The 24,060-nt window shown below is 42.4% G+C and overlaps 1 protein-coding gene across 1 annotated transcript in view; it reads right to left on the minus strand.

The window, feature by feature from the left end:
* Positions 1 to 24,060, minus strand: part of LOC140721129 (NACHT, LRR and PYD domains-containing protein 3-like) — a 752,838-nt gene that overhangs the window by 98,614 nt on the left and 630,164 nt on the right. The window lies entirely within an intron of this gene.

Genomic DNA, 24,060 nt, shown 5'->3' on the forward strand with positions numbered 1-24,060 from the left:
CACATCAGACTCCGGCCGCAGAAGACGCTTCACAAACACCCCAACTTCCCTTGGAGGGAAATGGAAATAAATCAAAAAACAGACATTTACTCCACTGTGATGTGGAGTTTGAGGCCGGAGCGGGAGGCGAACACAGCGGGGGTAACGCCCTCTGGACTTGTCCACCTCTGCGACTGGTGGTAACAAGTGATTGACGACGATTTGCACCAATGGGAATAGCGAAGCCCCTGAATCCTCTGTCGACAGCGGTGGGGTGGGGGGGGGGGCTGGTCACGTGATTATTAGCCCAGCTATTAAACTAATAAAGCTCGAGCTCACCAGCGCATGGATGACGTAAGACGCTGTGCACGTAAGGGCAGATCCCCGTGTGGGAAGCCCATGCGTGACGTCAGGCGCGAGGGGGTCTGTGTGACGTCACCTGTGGGGATGCGCTCGCATTTAAATGCACCTTAATGTGCGTTTCTTATGATTTCAGAAGGACAACAACATTAATCACGGGTTTCATCACTGAATCCAGTGTTGTGGGATGTAAAATCCCCTGTTATGTGTCCGGCTGTGCCGTGTTGTTTGGGGGCTATTGATCGATTAATTATCGATTTGATTGGGGAAATCCCTTTTGATTTATTTGTGTGTGGAAATCAGCAGCAGTGGATATTGATAAATTTCTGTAGGTTGGATGACTGAGTGAATCCCTTCCCACGTACTTCCTCATCCTGGTCATCCACTCTTGGTCTTCCTGGAATCATTATTTGAAACTTCTCTGGACCCACTCCAATACGAGCACATCCTTTGCTCAGATAATAAGTCGGAAGTACAGGTCGGAATCTGCTCACAATACACCAACAGTGATCTGCCCAATGCGTTATAAAGCTATAGTATCGCATCCTTGCTCTTATATTGCTAACATTGCAGTTGTCATCCTTAATCAACTCAATCTGCAAGCAAACCTTTAGGGCCTCTTGCTCAAGGACTCACAAGCACTTATGCACCTCTAATTTTTTCAAGTTTCTCCCATTTATTTTTTTTCTACGCCCAGTTACTTCCACCAAATGTACATGACTTGCATACACTGTATTTCAACTGCTACTTTGCTGGCATTCTCCAGATCTATCGAAGTCCTTCTGCAGACTCCCGCTTTGCTCTAAACTACCTGTCCCGTACCTATCTTTGTATCAACTGCAATGTTCGTCACCAAGGTATCAATTCCATCATCCATATCATTCAGATTTAACATGAAACGATGCGGTCTCATTACTGACCCCTGCAGAACAGCATTAGTTACCGACAGCAAAACAGAATTGCCCACATTATTCTGACTCTTTCTCCCTTGTCAGTACAAGTTTCTTTCCTGTAATTCCATGAGCTGTGATCCTGTTAAGCAGCCTCACGTGCAGCACCTTAGAAACATAGAAAACCTGCAGCACGTTACAGGCCCTTTGGCTCACAAAGCGATGCCGAACATGTCCTTGCTCTAGAAATGCCAAGGGTTACCTACAGTTCTCTATTTTTCTAAGCTCCGTGTACCTATCCAGGAGTCTCTTAAAAGACCCTATCGTGTCCACCTCCACCACCATTGCCGGCAGTCCATTCCAAGCACTCACCACTCTCTGTGTAAAAAACTTACCCCTGACATCTTCTCTGTACCTACTTCCAAGCATCTTCAAACTATGCCCTCTCGTGCTAGCAATTTCAGCCCTGGGAAAAAGCCTCGAAATATCCACACGATCAATGTCTCTCATTTTCTTGTACACCTCCATCAGGTCACCTCTCATCCTCCATCACTCCAAGGAGAAAAGACTGTGTTCACTCAACCTGTTCTCAAAAGGCATGCTCCCCTATCCAGACAACATCCTCGTTAATCTCCTCAGCACCCTTTCTATGGCTTCCACATCCTTCCTGTAGTTTGGCGACCAGAACTGAGCTCAGTACTCCAAGTGGGGTCTGACCAAAGTCCTATATAGCTGCAACATTACATCTCGGCTTTTAAACTCAAGCCTGCGGTTGATTAAGGCCAATGCACAGTATGGCTTCTTAACCACAGAGTCAACCTACATAGCAGCTTTGAGTGTCCTATGTACTCCGTCCCCAAGATCCCTCTGTTCCTCCACACTGCCAAGAGGCTTACCATTAATACTATATTTTATCATATTTGACCGAAGAAAATGAACCACATCTCACTTCTTTGAGTTGAACTCCATTTGTCACTTCTCAGCCCAGGTTTGCAGACTATCAATATCCCCCTGCAACCTAACCCAACCTTTGTGTCGTCAGCAAATTTACTAACCCATACCTCCACTTCCTCATCCAGGTCATTTATAAAAATCACTGAGGGTAGGGGACCCAGAACCGATCCCTGAGGCAGACCACTGGTCACCGACCTCCATGCAGAATATGACCAGTCTACAACCACTCTTTGTCTTCTGTGAGCAAGCCAGTTCTGGATGCACAAAGCAATGTGCCCTTGGATCCCATGCCTCCTTACTTTCTCAATAAGCCTTGCATGGAGTACCTTGTTGAAGATCATCTGAAAATCCGAGCAAACAACATACACTGCCTCTGCTTTATCTATCTTGCCTGTTATTTCCGCAAAGTATTCCAAGAGATTTGTCAGTCAAGATTTCCTCGAAACAATCCGGCTGACTTTGGCCTACTTCATCATGTTTCCCCAATTACAGTACCCAAAAAACACACTCTTAATACACTCTACCATCTTCCTGACCACTAAGGTCAGACTAACAGTTCAATAATTTTCTTTCTTGTGCCCCCTCTCTTCTTAAATTGTGGAGTGACATGTGCAAATTTCTGGTCCACCAGAACCATTCCAAAATCTAGTGATTTGTGATAGATCATTACTCATCACTTGAAGTGAAAACTAAGGGGGAGCTTCTTCATTCAGAGGCGGGGAGAGTGTGCACTGAGCTGCCAGAGCAAGTGGCAGGGACGATTGTAATCTTTAAGAGAAGTTTGCTTAGGTCACTGGATGAGAAGCATATGGAGGGCTATGGTCCAGGTGGAAGTTGTTGGAACTCAGAAGATTAATTGTTTAGCATGGACTAGACTGGCCGAATGGCATTTTTCTGTGTTGTAGTGATTTATGACTCTAATGCTTTCACAATCTCTTCAGCTACCTCTTTCTGAACTCTGCGGTGTCTTATCCACCTTCAGGCCTTTCAGCTTCAAAAACACCTTCTCTCCTTGGTAAAAGCATGTATCCTCACTTCTGGCCCAGGTACTGCTGAATGTTTGGCATTTATGTAATAAATTTAATGACACAACTGTAGTGGGTGACTTCAATCTGCAGGAGGATTGGGAAAGTCAGATTGGCGTGAGTTCGCAAAAGAGGGGATGTATTGAATGCAAACGAAATGGCTTTTTAGAGCAGCTGATGGTTGAGCCTAGTCGGGGAACTGCTATCTTACATTGGGTGTTGTGTAATAACCCAGATCTTATTAGGGAGGTCAATGTAAAGGAACCATTAGAAGGCAGTGATCATAATATGATTGAATTTCTACTGCAAATTGTGAGCGAGAAGCACAGGCAAGATGCATAGTATCTCAATGGAATGAAAGGGAATTTCAGAGGCGTGAGAGAGGTGATTCCCCAGGTGGATTGGAGGATGCTGGTGGAGATGACGCCAGAGCAGAAATGGCTGACGTTTCTGGGAATAGTTCATAATGTGCAGGATAGATATGTCCCACAGACGTAGTTCTCAAACAGCGGGGCTAGGCTATCGTGGCTGACAAAGGAAGTTAAGGACTGTATAAAAGCATATAAGGTAGCAAAAGTGAGTAGTAGGTTGGATAATTGGGTAGCTTTTAACATCCAACAACAGGCAAATTTAAAATAAAAGCTATAAGGGGAAAGGTGAAATATGACAGCAAACTATACAATAATATAAACCAGTTATAAAAAAAAATACGAAAGGGAGGTGAGAGTTGATATTGGACTACTGGAAAATGATGCTCATGGGGTACAAATGGGGAAGAGCTGGTAGATGAACTTGATAGGTACTTTGCATCCGTCTTGTCTGTGGAAGACACCACCAGTGTGCCCGAGATCTGTGAGTGTCAGGGAGCAGGAGTAAGTGCCATTGCTATTACAAAGGAAAACGTGTTAGGCAAACTTCGGTTCTTAAAGTGGATAAGTAACCTGGAGCAGATGGACTACATCCCAGAGTCCTGAGAGAGGTTGCTGGAGAGATAACAGATGCGTTGGTCATGACCCGTCAAGAATCACTTGATAACAGATGAGGTTTTGGGGTACTAGGAGACTAATGATATAATAAGTCAAAGCCAGCATAGGTTCTGTACAGGGAAATCTTGCCTGACAAGTCTGTTAGAGATCTTCGAGGAAGTCATAAGCAGGATGGACAAACGAGAGGCGGTGGATATCATTTACTTGGATTTTCAGAAGGCATCTGATAAGGTGTCACACATGAAACTGCTTAACAGGATAAAAATCCGAAGTAATACTGGCATGGACAGAGGAATGGCTGACAGCCAAGAGGCAGCGAGTGGGAATAAAAGGGGCCTTTTCTGGTTGGCCAGCAGTGACTTGTGTTCTTCAGGGGTCAGTATTCGGTCCGCTACTTCTCACATGATTTGTTAGTGATCTGGATAATGGAACTGATGGGGTTGTGTGGCTCAGACTGTGGGAAGAGATTCACCACATCATCTCACCTAGTGACTCACCAGTCAGTTCACACTGCAGTGAGGGATTTCACCTGCTCAGTCTGTGGGAAGAGATTCACTCATTCATCTAACCTACAGAGACACCAGCGAGTTCACACTGGGGCGAGGCTGTTCACCTGCTCAGACTGTGAAAAGGGATTCACACAGTTAGCTAGCCTACAAGCACACAGCCAGTTCACACTGGGGAGACGCTGTTCACCTGCTCAGACTGTGGAAAGGGATTCACCACATCATCTCACCTACTGACTCACCAGTCAGTTCACACAGCAGAGAGAGATTTCAACCGCTCAGATTGTGAGAAGGGATTCACTCAGTCATCTGATCTGCTGGCACACCAGTGAGTTCCACTGGGGAGAGGCCGTCGACCTGTGAATGTGGGAAGGCATTCACACGATCATCTCGTCTACTAAAACACCAGCGAGTTCACACCAGTTAGAGGCTGATCGTCTGCTCAGACTTTGGGAAGAGATTCTCTCAACCGTCTCCACCAAGGCTGCATCATTGTGTTCCACTGGGGAGAGGCCATTCACCTGCTGTGAATATAGGAAGGGATTCACTCAGTAATCTAACCTTGTAACACACGACTGGGTTCACATTGGGGGGAAAGTTTCAATAAGCTGTAGGCTGGATATTTGTCCATCCCCGTTGCTGAATGCAATTTCGAGAGTGACTGGGGGAGTCTAGTACAAGAGGGCATGACTTAAGGTTTGCAGGGCGCCCATTCAGAACAGAGATGCGGAGAAATTTTTTTAGTCAGAGGGTGGTGAATCTGTGGAATTTGTTGCTATGGCTAGCAGTGGAGGCCAAGTCATTGGGTTTGCTTCAGGCAGAGATTGATAGGTATCTGAGTAGTCAGGGTGTCAAAGGTTACGGTGAGAAGGTGGGGGAATGGGACTAAAGGGGAGATTGGATCAGCTCATGATGAAATGGTGGAGCAGACTCGATGGGCCAAATGTCCGATTCTGCTCCTTTGTCTTATGGTCTTATGTGATTTTCTTTCTCATGTCTGTTATTCCTCTTCCTCCTTCTGTCCAAGGTAGTGTTAATCTCAGTGGGGTTGAGTGTAAATAGTCTTTTCTAAACTTGTCATTTCAGTTCTTACTTATCTTTGTAAATTTTACTGATTGAAATGGGACTAAGATATTTTCATTAGAAAAAGTCAATGTCGGTATTGATGGAAGTGTTTATTGCCTTTATTCTATTTGTTAACCATTGAGCTCTGTTCGACAGTTTTTTAAAGCCTTGAAATAAATTTTGTCAAAGGTTTTCCCAATATTGCACTACTTTCTGTTGTCTTTGCTTGTTGATTTTTCAGATACGTGGTTATCACGAGACCCGGTGAAGGGTCATGGCCGGAAATGTTGATTCCCATCCATAGATGCTGCCTGACCTGCTGAGCTTCTCCAGCACTTTGTGTGAATTTCTCTTGATTTCTTGCATCTGCAGGTCCTCCTGTTTCCCAGATATTTATATGTTTAGTGAAATAACAAGCCGGTCGTGGGGTTGTGTGGCTCTGTTGGTGAAATATTAAATAGAATCATTAGATAAGAGGTGGCATAGCGTTGGGCAGTGTAGAATCTGTGGGTAGTATTAAGGAATAGCAAATGTACAAAAAATCCCTGATGGAATTGTATAGTGACCCCAAAACAGTAGTAAGTAAGTAGTCCACAAATTACAATGAGAGATAGAAAATGAGCGCCAAAAGGGCAATGCTACAATAGTCATGAGGGATTGTCATGCAGGTGATTAGGAAAATTAGGATGGTGTTGGTCTCAAGAGGAGAAATTCTTAGAATGCCTACAAAATGCTTTTTTTAGAGCAGCTCGTGGTTGAGCCCACTTGGGTATCAGCTATTGGGTGCTGTAATGAACCGGAATAAATTAGTTCACTTGAGTCCAAAGAACACAGGGGCAAGTGTTCTTAATATGATCAAATTCACCCCGACATTAGAGAAGGAGAAACTAAAAGTCAGATGTGGAATAAAGAGAATTAGAGAGGCATGAGAGAAAAAATTGTCAAAATTGATTTGAAAAGAACACGGGCAGGGATTAAAACAGAGCAACAATGGCTGGAATTTCTAGAAGCAATTCGGAAGTCACAGGGAGGAAGTGGTATTCTAAAGGTAAGGTGACAAAACCGTGGCTGATAAGAGAAACCAAAGACACCACATAAAACAAAGAGAGGGCACAGAACAAAAATTACTAGAAGTTGGAGGATTGAGAAGCTTTGAAAAGCAAACAGAATGCAACTAAAATCAGTAAGAAGGACAAGATGGAATACTTAGGTCAGCTAGCCAGTAATATTACAGAGGATACTATTTTTTCTTCAGGCACATATAGTGTAAAAGAGAGACAGAAGCGAATATCAAACCAATGGAAAATGATACTGGAGATGTATTAATGGGGTGAGGGTGAAAGATGATGGCTGATGAACTGAATCAGTATCGTACATCACTCTTATCTGTAGAAGACATTGGCAGGAATATGGAAGTCCCAGATGTCAGTGGTCAGAATGTGTAAAGTTACGTTACTCGGGAGAAAGTAGAAGGAAAGGTGGGCAGTAATTTTTTTACTGGAAGGAGAAATCGATATTCATGCCTTCAGGTTGGATCTGTGCAGTTGGAATATGATGTGTTTCTCTTCAACCCTGAGGCTGTCAAGTGGAGCAACTCCAGCCATTGCTATTCTGCCATCATCCCTGCTGGTGTCCCCTTCCAATCAACTTCGGTAAGCTCTTCTCCCGTGCCTCCGTAGTTCCCCTCACCCTACTAATAAAGATGCATCTTGTTGTACCTTTCCCCTCTCAAAGTGCAGGGTGAATTGCAACATGTTATGATCACAGCGTCAACATGGTTCCTTTACCATAAGTTCCCTTATCAAGTTTGGTTCTTTGGACAACACCCAATCCAGAATCAACATTTCTCAAGAGGGCACAATTACAAGCTATTCTAAAAGCATCTCATTAGTATTTTCCAAATGCCCTCTCTTGAGATCAAGCACCAATCTAATTTTCATAATCTACCTCCACCCATCCCACTCATGGACTGTTTGTCCCACTCACATCGGGGGGTAGATATGCAGCATCCTCACCAGGACTACCAGCCTCTGGGACAGATACTTTTCCCAAGCAGTAAAGCTGATAAATATCTCTACCCACTAACCCACCCTTCCACACCACCAGGCACCTCTAACATTTCCTGTCTGTCATCTTATATGCAGGCATCCTATGCCGAGCGTCACTTTATGAACATACAATCAATCCGTGCACAGTATATATGCTGGGGATATATGTTGTTACTATTGTGTTTTTGTGCTATATTGGAGCCGGAGTAATAATTATTTCGACCTCATTTACACGTGTCTGCTGGAAATGGAATTAAACAACCCTGAATCTTGAAGAAACATTTCAGCAGGCTGCAGCGTCACATTTCTGTCTCTCAGCGTTATTGCGACAGAGCGCCACCTGGTGACAATGGACTCCACAAATCAGGGGATCCTGTTATTGTGGTAAATCACCACCAAGTGGCAGTTTTGTCCACAAAAGGGAGAGATTTACAGCGGTAAGAAGGAGTGCAAGTCGATGAAGTTCCAGACCTGCCCCTAACCACTCTCCTCACCACTAGTCAGAGTCCCAAACAGTCCTTCCATATTAGGCAACTTTTCAGCATCGTGACTGTTGGGGTCATCCATCGTTTCCAGTTTTCCAGGTGTGGCCTCCTCGACATTAGTGAGACCCGATGTAGTCTCTGCATTCTGCACTCTGTCCCGATGAAATTCTGCAGATGTTGGAGATGCAGAGTAACATACACAAAATGTTAGAGGAAGTCAGGAGGTCAGGTAGCTTCTATAGAGGGGTTAAAGCCAAAGAGAGATTTCCTGCCGAGACCCTTCATCAGGACTGGAAGTGAGGAGAAGCCGGAATAAGATGGTGCGGGTTCTGGAAAGAGTCCAAGCTGGTAGATGATAGGTGAAGCCAGATAAGAGTGAAGGTGAGTGGGTGGGGGAGGTGGGAGATAAAGTGAGAGGTTTTGAGGTGGTAGGTGGAAAATGCAAAGGGCTGAAAAGAAGGAATCTGATAGGAAAGGACAGTTGACAATGGGAAAACGGAAGTAAAAGAGGAACCAGAGGGAGACGATCCGCAGAGGAGAAGAAAGAAGTGGGGAGACAGAATGGAGGAGACGGGCGTGTGGGTTGATGAAAAGAAAAGATGTTCATGTTATCAGGTTGTAAACTACCCGGATAGAATATGAGGTGTTGCTCCTCCAACCTGAGAGTTCACTCATCGTGTTAGCTAAACAATGAACCGGAAGGGAGAGTGGGTTAATAATTTTCCCCTGGGATCCCTATTAAATCAATCCCGTCTCACCTTAAACCGGTGCCCTCAGGTTGCTGATTCCACAAAGGTGGGGAAAAGGACTGCACACATTCCCCATTTCTGTACACTCATAGTTTGGAACACCTGCACAAGGTCAGCCTCAATCTCCTACACTTCAAGGTGTGGAATCCCAACCTGCCCAACCTCTCTCCAGAACTCAGTCCCTCGAGTACCGGCACCATTCCTGGAAATCTCCAATGCACTCATTCCAGCTTGACGTCCTCTCTCCTGTAGCAGAACGACCAAAACTGAATACAATAATCCAGGCGCGGATACACTGACCATACCCTAACCCTAATGCAACCTCACTCGCCACTTCTTCAGACCATGAAGCATAAGATTTCACGCAGAGGCTGCTCAGCCAATCGAATCTGCTCCGCCATTCTTTCGTGTCCACTTGATTATCTCTCTCAACCCCATTCTCCTGCATTCTCCCCATGATCTTTGAACATCCATTAAAAATACACTCAGTGACTTGGTGTCTGCTCCGTCCGTGGCAATAAATTCTAAAGATTTACCACTCCCTGACTAAAGAAATCCCTCCTCATCTCTTGTCAGTGGATGCCCTATATATTGAGGCTGTGGCCTCTGGTCCCAGACTCACACAGTATAGGGTGCATCTTCTTCATAGCCACTCTGTCGAGGCTTTTCAATATTTAATAGGTTTCAATGAGATCCCCTCTCTTTCTTCCAGACCAGCGAGTACAGGGTCAAATCCGGCTAACGCTCCTCATACGTTAGCCCTTTCGTTGCTCATGAACCTTCTCCGGACCCTCTCCAATACGAGCACATCTGTTTTCGCAGGTTGTAAACTGTTCACAATACACCAAGAGCGATCTCACCAATGCGTTTTAAAGCCACAGTGCCACATCCTTGTTCTGATATGCTAACATTACAGTTGTCATCCTTAATCAACACAATCTGCAAGCAAACCTTTAGGGACTCCTGCTCAAGGACTCCCAAATACCTATGCACCTCTGATTTTTGAATTTTCTCCCATTTATTTATTTTTCTCTACGCCCTTATTCCTTCCACCAATTGTACATGACCGTACATTTACATACACTGTACATTTCCGTACATTTCATCCACGACTTCGTTGTCCGTTCTCCAAACCTATCGAAGTCATTTTGCAGACTGCAGCTTTGCTCTAAACTATCTGTCTCTTATCTGTATCAACTGCAAAGTTCTGTGGATGCTGGGAATCCAAGCAACACAAACACAAAATGCTGAAGGAACCTAGGAGGCCAGGCAGCATATATGGGAAATAGTAAACAGTCGACGTTTCAGGCCGAGACCCTTCGTCAGGACTGGGGGAAAAAAAGATGAGACGTCAGAGGAAGAAGTGTGGGGGTGAAAAGGGTAGAAGAAGTGGTCGGTGATGGGTGAAACTGCGAGAGGGGGAGTAGTGAAGGGGAAAAAAACTTAGGATTTTATTTCCTTAACGATACTCGAAAAATCATTGCTAATGCCTCCACATCTCTTCAGCCACCTCTTTCAGATCTCTGGGGTGTATACCATCTGATCCAGGGAACCTATTTACCTTCAGACCATCTCTGTTTCCCAAGAACCTTCTCCTGAGTAACGTAACTTCACACATTCAGTCCACTGACATCTGGGACTTCCATATTCCTGCCGGGGTCTTCGAGAGATAAGAGTGATGTACAATACTTATTCATTCATCTGCCATCACCTTACACCCCCAGCCCATTACTACCTCTCCAGCATCATTTTTCAGTGGTTCGATATCCGTTTCCGCCTTTCTTTTACACTATAATTACCTGAAGAAACATTTGGTATCCTCTTTAATATTACCGGCTAGCTCACTTAAGTGTTCCATCTTTTCCTTCTTAATTGTTTTAGTTGCATTCTGTTGGTTTTTAAAATCTTCCCAATCCTCCTACATACTAGTGATTTTTGCTCTATGACCTCTCCTTGGTTTTTATGTTTTCTTTGGTTTCTCTTATCAGCCACTGTTTTGTCACCTTAGCTTTAGAATCCTACTTCCTCTTTGTGATGCATAGAGATTTGAGGGGCGAAGAACATCTCAGACAGAACTGCAGTCAGCTCGACTTCTTCGCTCTGCAGAGAATTCAAGGGAAACCTCTTCGCCCACAGAGTGGTGACTATTTGGAACTCATTCACAGGGACAGTGAGAGGTGAACAACAGGGGAGGATTTGAAAGATCTGCTGTGGAACAGAATCACTGGCAGGGTCCAGCCGGCCTGAGTTGACTCTCTGCTGTACACTAGGTGTGTTATAAATTCACTAAGTACCGGAGACAGTGTTCAATATAGAATGGATTTATTTGTCACAGATCTAGTCCCATTAAAGGTGAATATGCAGCAGAAGAAACCGTTCTCATGCCTGGTGACCCGGGTGTGGTGAGCAGCACCAATAATTGCAGAGTTCAGCACCGACAGTCACTCTCGAAATTGCATTCAGCAACGGTGATGGACAAATATTCAGCATGCAGCTTATTGAAACTTTCTCCCAGTGTGAACCGGTAGTGTGTGGTAAGTGTAACACGCTGTAAGGTTTCACTGCTGAAGTAACGGCCTCTCTGTAATGTTTCACTGCTGAGGTAATGGTTTCTCTGTAGTAGCAATGTTTAGCTTACGACTAGAGGAAGTAGGGCTTTCCAGTGTGGGGCTGTCCAATGACAGAAATATTCTTTTTTGTGAGTCTGGAAGAGAGATTTTCACGGTTTTTTGGCTGGGGAGAGATGAGAAGACGTGAATGAAGAGAGCGGGCCCTTTTTCTTTTCTTTCAGTTTCTTTACTAACCCTATAGTCAAAGTAAGAATTATAGAGCTCAATCGCTTAACTGCATATTGTGTATCGTTTGTTACTTCGGGGTACTGGTCTGTAACATGGGACACATCACACAGCATTCACCCAAATGAGATTTCTTAAGTTTGGTCGGGCTGGAGGTGTGGGGGGGCGGGTGGCTATCACCCCGTATATTAAACTGCTCTACCCAGTGTGAAGTCGCTGGTGTCTCTGTAGTTGAGATGACCAAGTGAATCCCTTCCCACACATTGAAGCCTGAGTTATTCTTCTCCGTCCAGTCTACGCCGTAGGCTCTACGTAGCCGCGTACCCGACGCTGCACCCTGGGCTGTACCGTATGCCGTAGCCTAACGCGCACATTCCTAAAAATGCAACTACGCATCGCAGCGACGCAGACTGCAAGAACTGTGATTGGTCCACTTGGTAGCAGCCAGTTTCCTTTTCTTTTTCAATCTTTTTATTACGTTTCAAATTTAATAAGCATAGCAATAATATAATGATACAAAGAGATTGGGATTACATTAATGTCGGTTATCATGTAAAAGCACAGATTCCAAATGACAAATATAGTTTAACCTCCCAATCTCATAGCAACTAATCATGAAAGAGATATCATATAAGGAGAAAAAAATCGTAAACTAGAAAAAAACACTAAACTAAAAAAAACAGACAAAATTGGGCTGTCATATTACAACGGCTGAAATTATTTGGCGTTAACTCCGCTCCTCTGAACATGAACAAAAACTTATTACACAAGATTCGGAAAGGGTCAACTTACATAATATGAAAAAATTGAATAAATGGCCTCAAAGTCTCTTCAGATTCAACCGAAGGAACCACAGTACCACTCCTAATTTTTTCCAAGTTTAGACATGCTATGGTTTGGGAAAACCATTCAAATGTAGTAGGGAGATTGGAATCTTTCCATTTAAGTAAAGTAGATCTGATGGTTATTAATGTAACAAATGCAATTAGACGACAAGCTGACGAGGATAAATGACTATAGTCTATCACCGGTCCTCCAAAAATTGCGGTAATAGGATGTGGTTGTAAATCAATACACAGAACTACTGAGATAATATCTCAAAATACCCTTCCAATATTTTTTTTAGAAGAGGACTTATCCTTGGACATACGAGCCCGATGAACCACCTTAAATTGCATGAAGGCATGTCTGACACACACTGAAGAGGTATTTTCTAGTTCCAGAACTTTCTCCCATTTCTGTATAGGTAAAGGTATCCCAAGTTATCTTTCCCACTCATTCTTAATTTTATCAGAAGTATCTAAGCGTATTTTCATAATTAAATCTAAATAAATGATATTAAACTCTTCTGATCTGGATTTAAACTTATTTTTTTCCGTAACTTCAATTTGATGTGATATCAGAACGGAAGGCAAAATAACCTTCAAAGGTTTCTAATCTGTAAATATCTGAAAAAGAGTGATCCAGGCAAATTATTTTTTATTAGAAAACTGTTCAAAAGCCATAAAAGATTATCCATAAATAAATCACGAAAACATGATATTCCCTTTGTTTTCCATAAAAGAAAAGCTTGATCAATTCTAAATGGTTGAAAGAAAAAAATAGATGTCATAGAACTTGACAGTATATATTTATTTGGTCCAAAAAATTGCCAACATTGAAACCATATTCCTATTGTATGCTTAATTATTGGAATTACCATTTGCTTATTAAATTTAGTAAGTGCAAAGGAAAGCACAGCCCGTAAAATAGAAGCCAATGAAAACTTCGGTCGAGACTCCCGCTCAAGGTTCATCCAACTCTTGTGTGCAAAACGTTAAATATCGAATATTAATTCCCAATAATAAAATCTAGGATCCGGCAAAACCAAGCCGCCTTCCTTTTTTTGATTTCTGTAAATATTTCTAATATAACCTGGGATTTCTATTCTGCCATATATATGCAGAAATTTTAGAATCAATAGTATATAAAAAAGTTAGAGATAAAAATTGATACCGCCTGAAATAGGTACTGATATTTAGGCAAAATAATCCTCTTAATAGCATTAATGGAACCAATCAAGGATAAGGATAATGGGGACCATTTAGTAAACAAATGTTTAGCATGATCAATTAAGGGTAAACATTAACTTTAAATAAATCGTTGTGCTTCTTAGTAATTTTAACACCCAAATAAATAAAATAATCAGCAAGCAATCTAAATGGTGACTGTCTATAAATTGAGACCTGCATATTTAATGGAGAAAGCAGACTTTTATTAAGATTCAGTTTATAAGCAGAAAAACTACTAAACTGAGCAAGTTGTGTTATTACTGCAGGAATGGATTTCTCTGGATTAGAAATATATAGCAAAAGGTCATCTGCATATAGTGATACTTTACGCGTCCCATTCCCATGAGTAACACCAAATATACTGGGTGAATCACGAATAGCAATTGCCAAGGTCTCCAGGCTAATATCTGATAGTAAGGGGCTCAAAGGACAGCCTTGACTAGTACCTTGGAAAAGCCTAAAGAAAGGGGATCTCTGATCATTAGTGAAACAGAAGCCAAAGGTATACGTTATATCAATTGGATCCAAGATATAAATTTTAGGCTAAAATTAAATTTCTCAAATATTTTAAACAGATATTCACATTCAAATGTATCAAACGCCTTCTCGGCATCGAGCGACATAACACATTTTGGAGTCTTAGATAAAGTAGTGTATACAATGTTCATTAACCTCCAAACATTAAAATGTGTATAATGATTTTTAATAAATCCTGTCTGATGCTCGGAGACAATTTGTGGCAATATCTTCACCAATCTAATTGCTAATATTTGAGAAAGGATTTTAGTTTCAACATTCACAAAGATATCGGTCTGTCTGATGCACATTCAGTGAGATCTTTATAATTTTTAGGAATTAAATAAATAGATGCTTCATAAAATGTTTGTGGCAACTTAAGTACAAATAAAGCATCTTTAAAAATTTTACCTAACCAGGGAGAAAGTAAATCGGAAAAAGATTTTAAAAATTCAGCTGTATACTCATCCGGACCAGGTGCTTTACCAGAATTCATTGAATAAATTGCTTTCTTTATTTCCTCTTCAGTAATGGGTGTGTCTAATACGAAATGTTCATCAACTGATAATTTCAGAATATTTAATTTCCTTAAAAATTCATGCATTATGGTAGAATCATCAGGAAATTCTGATTGGTATAAAATTCTTGAAAAAAATTGTTAATTTCATCATGGTTAACCGTCAAAGCACCATCCTGTTTATGAACCCTATTAATCTGAAGTTTCGCCAAAGCAGTTTTTAATTGGTTAGCCAATAATTTACCCAATTTATCACCAAATATATAAAATGACTCTTAGTTTTAAGTAACTGATTTTCAATCGGGGATGTTAATAACAAATGATGTTGCATCTGAAATTCAACTCTCTCTTTATAAAGCTCCAAATTGGGAGTAATAGAATATTTTCTATCACTTTCTTTAATCTTATCAACCAATGTACGTATTTCATTATTAATTTGTTTTTTTTCAATCCAGCAGAGTGTGAAATAATTTACCCTCGAATATATGTTTTAAAGGCATTGCGTGATATCCCACTGAAAATTTCTTCCGTTGAGGTAGTTGAAAAGAAAAAGGTAATCTGTCCTTTAATGAAATTATTAAAATTTAAGCCCTGAAGTAAAATAGAATTGAACCGCCATTGTTTGGTACCAAAGGTTACATCAGTTAACTAAACTTATAATTTCAAAGGTGCATGATCGGAAATGGCAATTGTATCATATTCACAGGCAGTGACAAATGAAACTAATCGAAAATCAATAAAGATGTAAAGTATTCTAGAGTAATTATGATATACATGAGAAAAATGAGAACTCTTTTTCATTAGGATGTAAAAACCTCCTAATTTCTAAAATTCCAGAGTCAACTAAGAAGGAATTAATAAAAATAGCAGATTTGTTTGTAAGTACCTGATTAGGCACAGACTTCTCCATCATACGTTTCAGACAACAATTAAAATCTCCACGCATTATTACCATATATTCATTAAAATTGGGAAGAAATGCAAATAAGTGCTTAAGGAATTCAGGATAGTCAGTATTTAGTGCATAAATATTAACCAAAACGAATTTATTGTCATAAAGTTAACCGGTGTTTAATAGAAGTCTATCAAATTGGTCTGAATTTGTATCATAGTGAACAAATGAAATCTAGGAGTCTATAAAAAAAAGAAACACCTTTCACCTTAGTCGATGAGTTAGAGTGAAACTGTTGGTCTTTCCAAAACCTAAAGAAGTGCTGATTATCCTCCTTACTCACATGAGTCTCCTGCGCAAAAATAATCTGAGCATTCAGTCTATGAAAAACTCTAAAAATCTTCTTCCATTTAATTGGATGATTCAAACCGTTCGTATTCCATGAAACAGAATTAATAATGACAAAATCAATTAATAATATCCATTTTCCTTAAATAAACAATGTAGTATGTAAAGGGTTAACCATATTGCATAGGAAACTCAAGAATCAGAAAGAGGGAAAATAGTTTAAAGAGGAAACGGAAGTTACGACAATATAGACATTTTTGCAGTTTCAATTCAGCCCAAAAGAAAAATACTAGACTAAAAATAGCCCTACCCCACCCCACACACACACAAAGACCGAAAACCTGGCCAATAGACAGCCAGACAACTATCTAAGAACCTCCCTACCCCCGTCTCCCTTGAGGGCAAATCTCCAAATTTAAAAATATAAAAAACAAACCACCCATAGTCAAAATATTACGAGAGGAATGTCAAGCAGATGTTAGAGAAAAACAGCCAATTGCAGACCATTTAAAAAGAAAAGGTCTTAAAAAATGACACAAAATACAATCTTAATAATATTTCAAGAAAAAGGAAATAATCAGCAAATCAAAGTCTTAATGATTTTCAAAAGCAAATAATTAAAAATAAAAAAAGTAAAACAATGAAGGAAAAAGAAAGAAACTTTAACATGGAAACATCATAAACATCCGAACGTCAAAACACAGTACGATTGTAATCAACCCAAGGGCAAAGTTCTAAAGTGTCGAAATCTATAAGCTGGTTGTTAACTAATAAACCAGATACACACAGACATAAAGAAACGGTAAATTTCATAGACATCCAAGCTCAAATGTTGATCATCAAAACATTAGACATCCGCATTCAAGCTTAGATCTTCGAGAAATTGTTTTGCTTCATCCACGGATTTAAACCATTTGAATGATTTATCGGGCAGAGCAACCCTTAGGTGAAAAGGATGTAACAAAGCTGGACAAAGATTCCTCTGACATAATTCTGACATCACCATTTTAAAATGCAATCTTTCTTACATAACCTCAGGTCAAAAATCTTCAACAAAATGAAACTTAAGATTCTGATGCTCAGTAACTCCTTTCTGACGAGAATCCGAATGAATTGCTCCTTAGTATTCAGATTGTGACATCGAAGAATTAGATGATGCGGTTTTAACCCTTTCGATGGTTTTGGTTTCAGCGCCCAATGTGCGCGGTCGAGCGCAGGAAGAGAAGAAAAAACCTCCGAGCCAAAGACCTCCATTAAGAATTGAGAAAAAAACTGAGTAAGATCCCGACTTTCAACGTCCTCACTGAGTCTATTATTCGCAAATTTAGTCTGTGGCTTCGACTCTCCAAATCAATAATCTTGACTTTATTCTGCTCCAATGTATGAGTGGTCAAAGTTCATTTCTTTTCCAAAGAATTCACTTTGTGATCTCTCTGTTTCCCAGCTTTAATAAGTGCTGAAAATTGCCGCTGTTGTTTTTCGTTCTTCTTTTCAAGTGTGGCCAACCTGCCTTGCTCTCCTTTAACCATACTTCCAAGGTAGTAAGCCTTTCATCAAGTTTTTCATCCAAAAGATTCTAGATAGCCGGTAAAGTAAGTTGAAACTTTTTAGGCTGTTCAAAGACATCTTCTTTCTTTCCATTTCCATCACCGGTTTCCTTGCCTTCAGCTAATGCCTTTCTTCCTCTGAAAGCCATTTTAGTCGATTAAAGTTCAAATTCAAACATATAAAAGTGTTATAAACACTTTGATAAAGATATTAAAGGGGTGGTAAGTAAATTTAAAATGAACGGAGCAAAGCCAGAAAGCGACACCATGTAGTGCCTCCAAGAGAGTCTTTTGCCTAATGTAGCCTAAGGCACACATTCCCAAAAATGTAGCTACACGTCGTGGCGACACAGACAGCAAGAACTGTGATTGGTCTACTTGGCAGCAGCCAGTTTCCTCCTACACGTTCCCTGTTGCTTCGAAGTTGGAAAGTGGAACAAATTGAGGAGAGGGTAAGTGAGGAAGTCAGAAAATATGTACATTTGCACGACCCTTCGTCGGCACACAATAAAGACTTGAAAATGGCATCAAATTTGTGGAAAGAAATTTCCACAAACATCGGTTTGGTCGTTGCAGAAAGCACAAAGAAATGGAAAAACTTCTCTCTTTTCTGCGCTGCAGTAATTTCAATAAAAGTAACTCTTGTTCAACAGCTATTAGCTCCAACTCCAACAAGATGAACTCAGCAGTCGCCATCGTTCCCAACTCCACTCGAGTCAATTCAACACAGTGGAATAGAACCCCAACACCAACTAGCGTTTTGGCAGAGCGACGTAGACACACGAACGCACAAGTAGAAATGTTCACAACCGTGTAGATGACATGCATGGTCTACTGCGTATGTTACGCCATAGTGCCTACTCAGAGGTATAATTCAGGCTTGAGCAGGTGAATGGCTTCGCCCCAGAGTGAACTGACCTGTGTGCTTGCAGGTGGGATGACTGAGTGAATCCCTTCCCACAGTCTGAGCAACTGAACAGCCTCTCTCCAGTGTGAACTCGCTGATGTACCTTCAGTTCAGATGAGGAAGTGAATATGAGGAACTGTCTGAGCAGGTAAACGGCTTCTCTCCAGTGTGAACTCGTTGGTGTACCTTCAGTTCGGATGAGCAAGAGAATCCCTTCCCACAGTCTGAGCAGGTGAACGGCCTCTCCCCAGTGTGAACTCGTTGGTGTACCTTCAGATGAGATGACCGAGTGAATCGCTTCCCACAGACTGAGCAGGTGAACGGCCTCTCTCCAGTGTGAACTCGCTGATGTAGCTTCAGTTCAGATGAGCGAGTGAATCTCTTCCCACAGTCTGAGCAGGTGAACGGCCTCTCTCCAGTGTGAACTCGCTGATGTACCTTCAGTTTAGATGAGCAAGTGAATCCCTTCCCACAGTCCGAGCAGGTGAACGGCCGCTCCCCAGTGTGAACTCTCTGATGTACCTTCAGTTGAGATGACTGAGTGAATCCCTTCCCACAGTCTGAACAGGTGAACGGCCACTCCCCAGTGTGTACTGACTTGTGCCTCAGTAGCTGAGATGACAAAGTGAATCCCTCCCCACAGTATGAGCAGATAAATGGCCTCTCACCCGTGTGAACTGACCTGTGTGCTCGTAGGTGGGTTGACTGAGTGAATCTCTTCCCACAGTCTGAGCAGTTGAATGGCCGCTCCCCGGTGTGAACCCGCTGGTGAGCCATTAGGGCGGATGACCGGGTGAATCCCTTCCCACATGCTGAGCAGGTGTATGGCTTCTCCCCAGTGTGAGCTGACTGGTGTCTCAGCAGCTGAGTCGACAAAATGAATCCCTTCCCACAGTATGAACAGGTAAACAGCCTCTCCCCAGTGTGAACTGACCTGTGTGCTCGTAGGTGGGCTGACTGAGTGAATCCCTTCCCACAGTCTGAGCAGGTGAAAGGCCTCTAACTGGGCACAGTGCTGGTATCTGGAATGAGCATTGAATGCTGTGATGTTCTTCCTGTCTCTATAGGAATGGAGCATTTCTGCCATCTCCAATCTGTGACCTGGCTCAGTTTGGAGAGACATTGGTATTATCCCTGTTCCCACTGAGCTGCATGGGTTCCTGGCCCCACAGTAACTGAAACACTGTCAGTCAAATAGCCGGCAATGCATTCCACGCACCCACCACTCTCGATGTAAAAGAGTTACCCCTGATATCTCCTCGGTATCTATTTCCTTGCACCTTAAAACTCTGCTCCCCCGTGTTAAACATTTCAGCCCTGGGAAAACAAACCTCTGGCTATGAACACGATCAATGTCCCTCATCATCTTATACACCTAAAAAAGTCTCTAAACATAGTCAAGGAAATTATACATTGCTTTGGGAAATTGTTAGAAGTATACAAGATTATGAGGGTATAGATAGGGTAAATGCAAGCAGCTTTTTTCCACTGAGGTTGGGTGGGATAATAACCAGAGGTCATGGGTAAGTGGGGATGTGAAAATTTAATGGAAACATTTGGAAAAGGTCTTTACTGAAATGGTTTTGAGAGTGTGGAATGAGATGCCAGCACAAGTGGTGAATATGAGCTCGGTTTCACCATTTAAAAGCAGTTTGGATGGGAGCCTGGATGGCAGGGGTATGGATTTGTAGAAAAAGTGCACAAAGGTTATCGGGAACCAAATTCACCATAACCACAAACTGTTCCTGCTGCTACCATCCAGGACACAGTACCACAGCAAAAGGACCAACAGGCTGCGGTACATCATCTTCCACCAGGCCATCAGACAGATTAATTGATTTCTCTGCTTTCTTGACTGTCCTATATACAAACTAATTATTATAAAACAATTTAAATTACACATTGCACATTTAGATGGTAACGTAACGTAAATATTTCTACTCCTCATCTATATGAAGGATGTATATAATGAAGTCAATTCAAGTCAATTCACCATCTCCACTACCTGTTCTGTCATTCTGGCTCCCATTCCCCCTACAACTTACTTTAACCACATAACCACCCCCCCCACCCCCCACCACTACCTCTGGCAAGCCTTACCACTAGGATATTAGTTGCCTATTGTTCTGTTCCCCTAACTAACGAATCCCCTATTAGCACTCTGCCAGAGAATTCCCACAACAGCTTCTAAAGTGGTCTTCCTGTTGCTGTGGGGGATGACCACTAGAGTACTCTGTGATGCCTATTTAACCTCATTCCCCTTCCTGACTCTCACCCAGCTTCCTGTGCCCTGCACCTTGGGTGTAACTCACCTCTCTTCATGTCATATCTATCACCCTCTCCAACTGCTGGATGATCTGGAATTCACCCATTTCAAGTTGCAGCTCATTGAAGTGCAGGGTTACAAGCTGCAGCTGGATGCACATGTTGTAGGTGAGGGCATCAGGGACACTGGAGGTCACCCCTCCTTCCCTCCAATATTCCCTCTAATTTGTAGTAATCAGCCTGCAGATACTGTGCATTTTTTACCCAGTGACAAGATGTGCACAGTGAATTTTATATAGAGAGGCATTCATTCTAACAGCTGGCAAATCACTGTCAATAGGAACTTTGATCTCCTCTGGGTTTGATCCAGTTCATCTGCACTCTCACACAACCTATGCAGCAGGCATGGAACGGGTAATGAAGGATTTTCTCACCAAAGATTTTGCATATTGTCCATATGTTGTTTGCTTGCTAAATTACACTTTAAAAAGTCAGATTTCCAAATATCACTCCACTTCTTCCCACTTGCAAATTCTCCAGCAACTTTTGCATCACCACAATGCACACAGGTATCGCCAGTTTCTGTACTCTACATAAATATTCCCCCGAACCCTCCCCCAATGACTGACGGTGGTGAACTCAGTGAACGTAATGCCAATGAATATGAAGGGAAGGGCAGTAGTCTGTCTCACTGGAGTCTGGCACATTTGTGATGTGAAAGCTACTTGTTGCCCAGGGCAAAGCTGCTTGATATTATTACGGGCCCAGAGAGAATGGGTCAAAACATGTTCTCACCGGTAGGAAAGTCCAGAGCAACAGGAGGTAGAACAAGCAACACACACAAAATGCTGGAGGAACTCAGCAGGCCAGGCAGTATCTGTGGAAAAGAGTACTAATACTGAGTTCCTCCAGCATTTTGTGTGTGTTGCTTGGAATTCCAGCATCAGCAGATTTTCTCTTATTAGTGATTGGAGGTAGAACAAAGGCGATTTTCTCAACTGGTGATGTAAAAGATTTTGTTCCCTTTCTCCGAGTTCCTAATCCTGCAATTTATATAGCTGGAGCTCAGCTCCGTCTGAGAGATCCATCGGTTCTGATTATCTCATCAGCCAGAAGCTCCCCGGAGCCCGCTTACGGATCGTGGGGCTGAGAGTGAGGGACGAGAGCAGGACTATCCCGGGATTGCGGACCACGGTGTCCAGATTTCACAGGTATTGTCCTGAAGTCGGTGCTTCAGATAAAAATACAGAGAAACGTTCTTACCTGCTCCCGATATTTCCAAGGCCTTCAGTGTACTGCGCGCATGCGTGATACTCGGAGACGTCATCAGCGTTGACGCCTGCGCATTTTATCAGTGCTTCAGCGCCAGAGAAATTTTTAACGCAGCGCCTTATGGGTAATCACGGTGCCATTAAACATTTCTGCAAGCACCGGTTCAATGTTTATACCTCTTTTTTTTTTCGTGTATATAGAAAAATCAGCAGCTGTTTTAACGCAGAAAGCGGCTCCCATAAACAATACACTCAATATCAAAGTGTATCTAATGCCAAAGTAAAATGCAGGTGTAAAACACAGGAGATTCTGCAGTTGCTGGAAATACAGGGACGCACACATACAAAATGCTGGAGGAACTCTGCAGTTCAGGCAGCAAATAAGCCTCGGCATGCGGAGCGGGCTCGGTCTAAACTTTGTCTATTCCTCTCCACATTTACTGCCGGATCGGTTGATTTCCAGCAGTATTTTGCAGAAATTAACCGCTTTTTTTCTCGGTCAACTAGTTTCCAAATGTTTCTGATCTTTCTTTTGTAGCCATATCCTGCTGGTCTGATTCCTCCTCCGCGTAAACTCTAGACCCCATCTCTCTCTGGAGCCCCAAAGCCTGACTCAGTCTGGCAACTCTTTGGTTTCTGATTCTGCACCAACGAAGATTCACTCGCTAGTCTGCTGTCAGACTTTAGAGGTGCATTGTGTTACGAGACCGCAGATTCGTTTACTGTGAGTGTCGCTTTAAGTGGCTGAGTGAGGCGGGGCTGTGACGTCAGACACAAACAGCGGCAGCCTGTTAGAGAGAGAGAGAGAGAGAGAGAGAGAGAGAGAGAGAGAGAGAGAGAGAGAGAGAGAGAGAGAGAGAGAGAGAGAGAGAGAGAGAGAGAGAGAGAGAGAGAGAGAGAGAGAGAGAGAGAGAGAGATCAGCTTGTCACTGCTGTGCCCAAAAGGTTGGGTTGATCTGATCATCAGCACGCAGTGCACAACGGATGTGTGACTGTCACTTCGTATAATTCATTCATGCGGATGTAGAAGATGATGAGAGGCGTTTGGTCATGTGGATAGCCAGAGGCTTTTTCCCAGGGCTGAAACAGGTAACACGAGGGGGAATAGGTTTAAGCTACTTGGAAGTAGGTACAGGGGAGATGTCATTGCTAAGTTTTTATAAGGAATGAGTGGTGTGTGTGTGGAATGCACTGCCAGCGACGGTGGTAGAGGAGGATACAATAGGGTCTTTTAAGAGACTAATTCTAAGCAGTTTCTAGAGTAGGTTACATGGTCGGCACAACATTGTGGGCCAAAGCGTCTGTAATGTGTTGTAGATTTCTATGATTCTATGAAATTCAAGAGAAATCTCCTATCCCACAGAGTGGTAACTAGTTGCAACCTGTCATCTCAGGGAAAGTGAGAGGGGAACGGCTGGGGTAGATTTTCATATACTGATATGGAACAGAAACATGGGCAGGAACCAGATGGGCCGAGAGGCCTTTCTAGTGTACATTGTGAGTGTGGTAGAGATTGTAAGCACCTGAGCCACAGAATTTGATACAGAACTGGTTTATCTTTCACAGATCCACAATATTAAACACCAGTCTAATTTAAGGCTAACATCAGCAGAACAGACTCCTCCAATGCTCAGTGACCAAGGTTCAGTCCTGGGTGCGATGAGCAGCCGCAAGAACTGCAGAATCTGACAGTAACAGTCCCTCATGAACCTGCAGCTGCCTTCAGTCACCGTGATGGTTAAACATTTAACACGGAGCTGATTTGAACTTCCTCCCTGATGTGAAGTTGCTGGTGCTGCAGCATCTGGGATGATTGAGTAAAACTCTTTGCTCACTCCGGACAGAAATGTGGCCTCTATTTATTGTGAACTCACCGGAACATCACAAGGTGGGTTAACTGAATG

The sequence above is a fragment of the Hemitrygon akajei genome, unplaced genomic scaffold (assembly GCF_048418815.1).
Source record: "Hemitrygon akajei unplaced genomic scaffold, sHemAka1.3 Scf000050, whole genome shotgun sequence".
In the NCBI taxonomy this organism is placed as follows: domain Eukaryota; kingdom Metazoa; phylum Chordata; class Chondrichthyes; order Myliobatiformes; family Dasyatidae; genus Hemitrygon; species Hemitrygon akajei.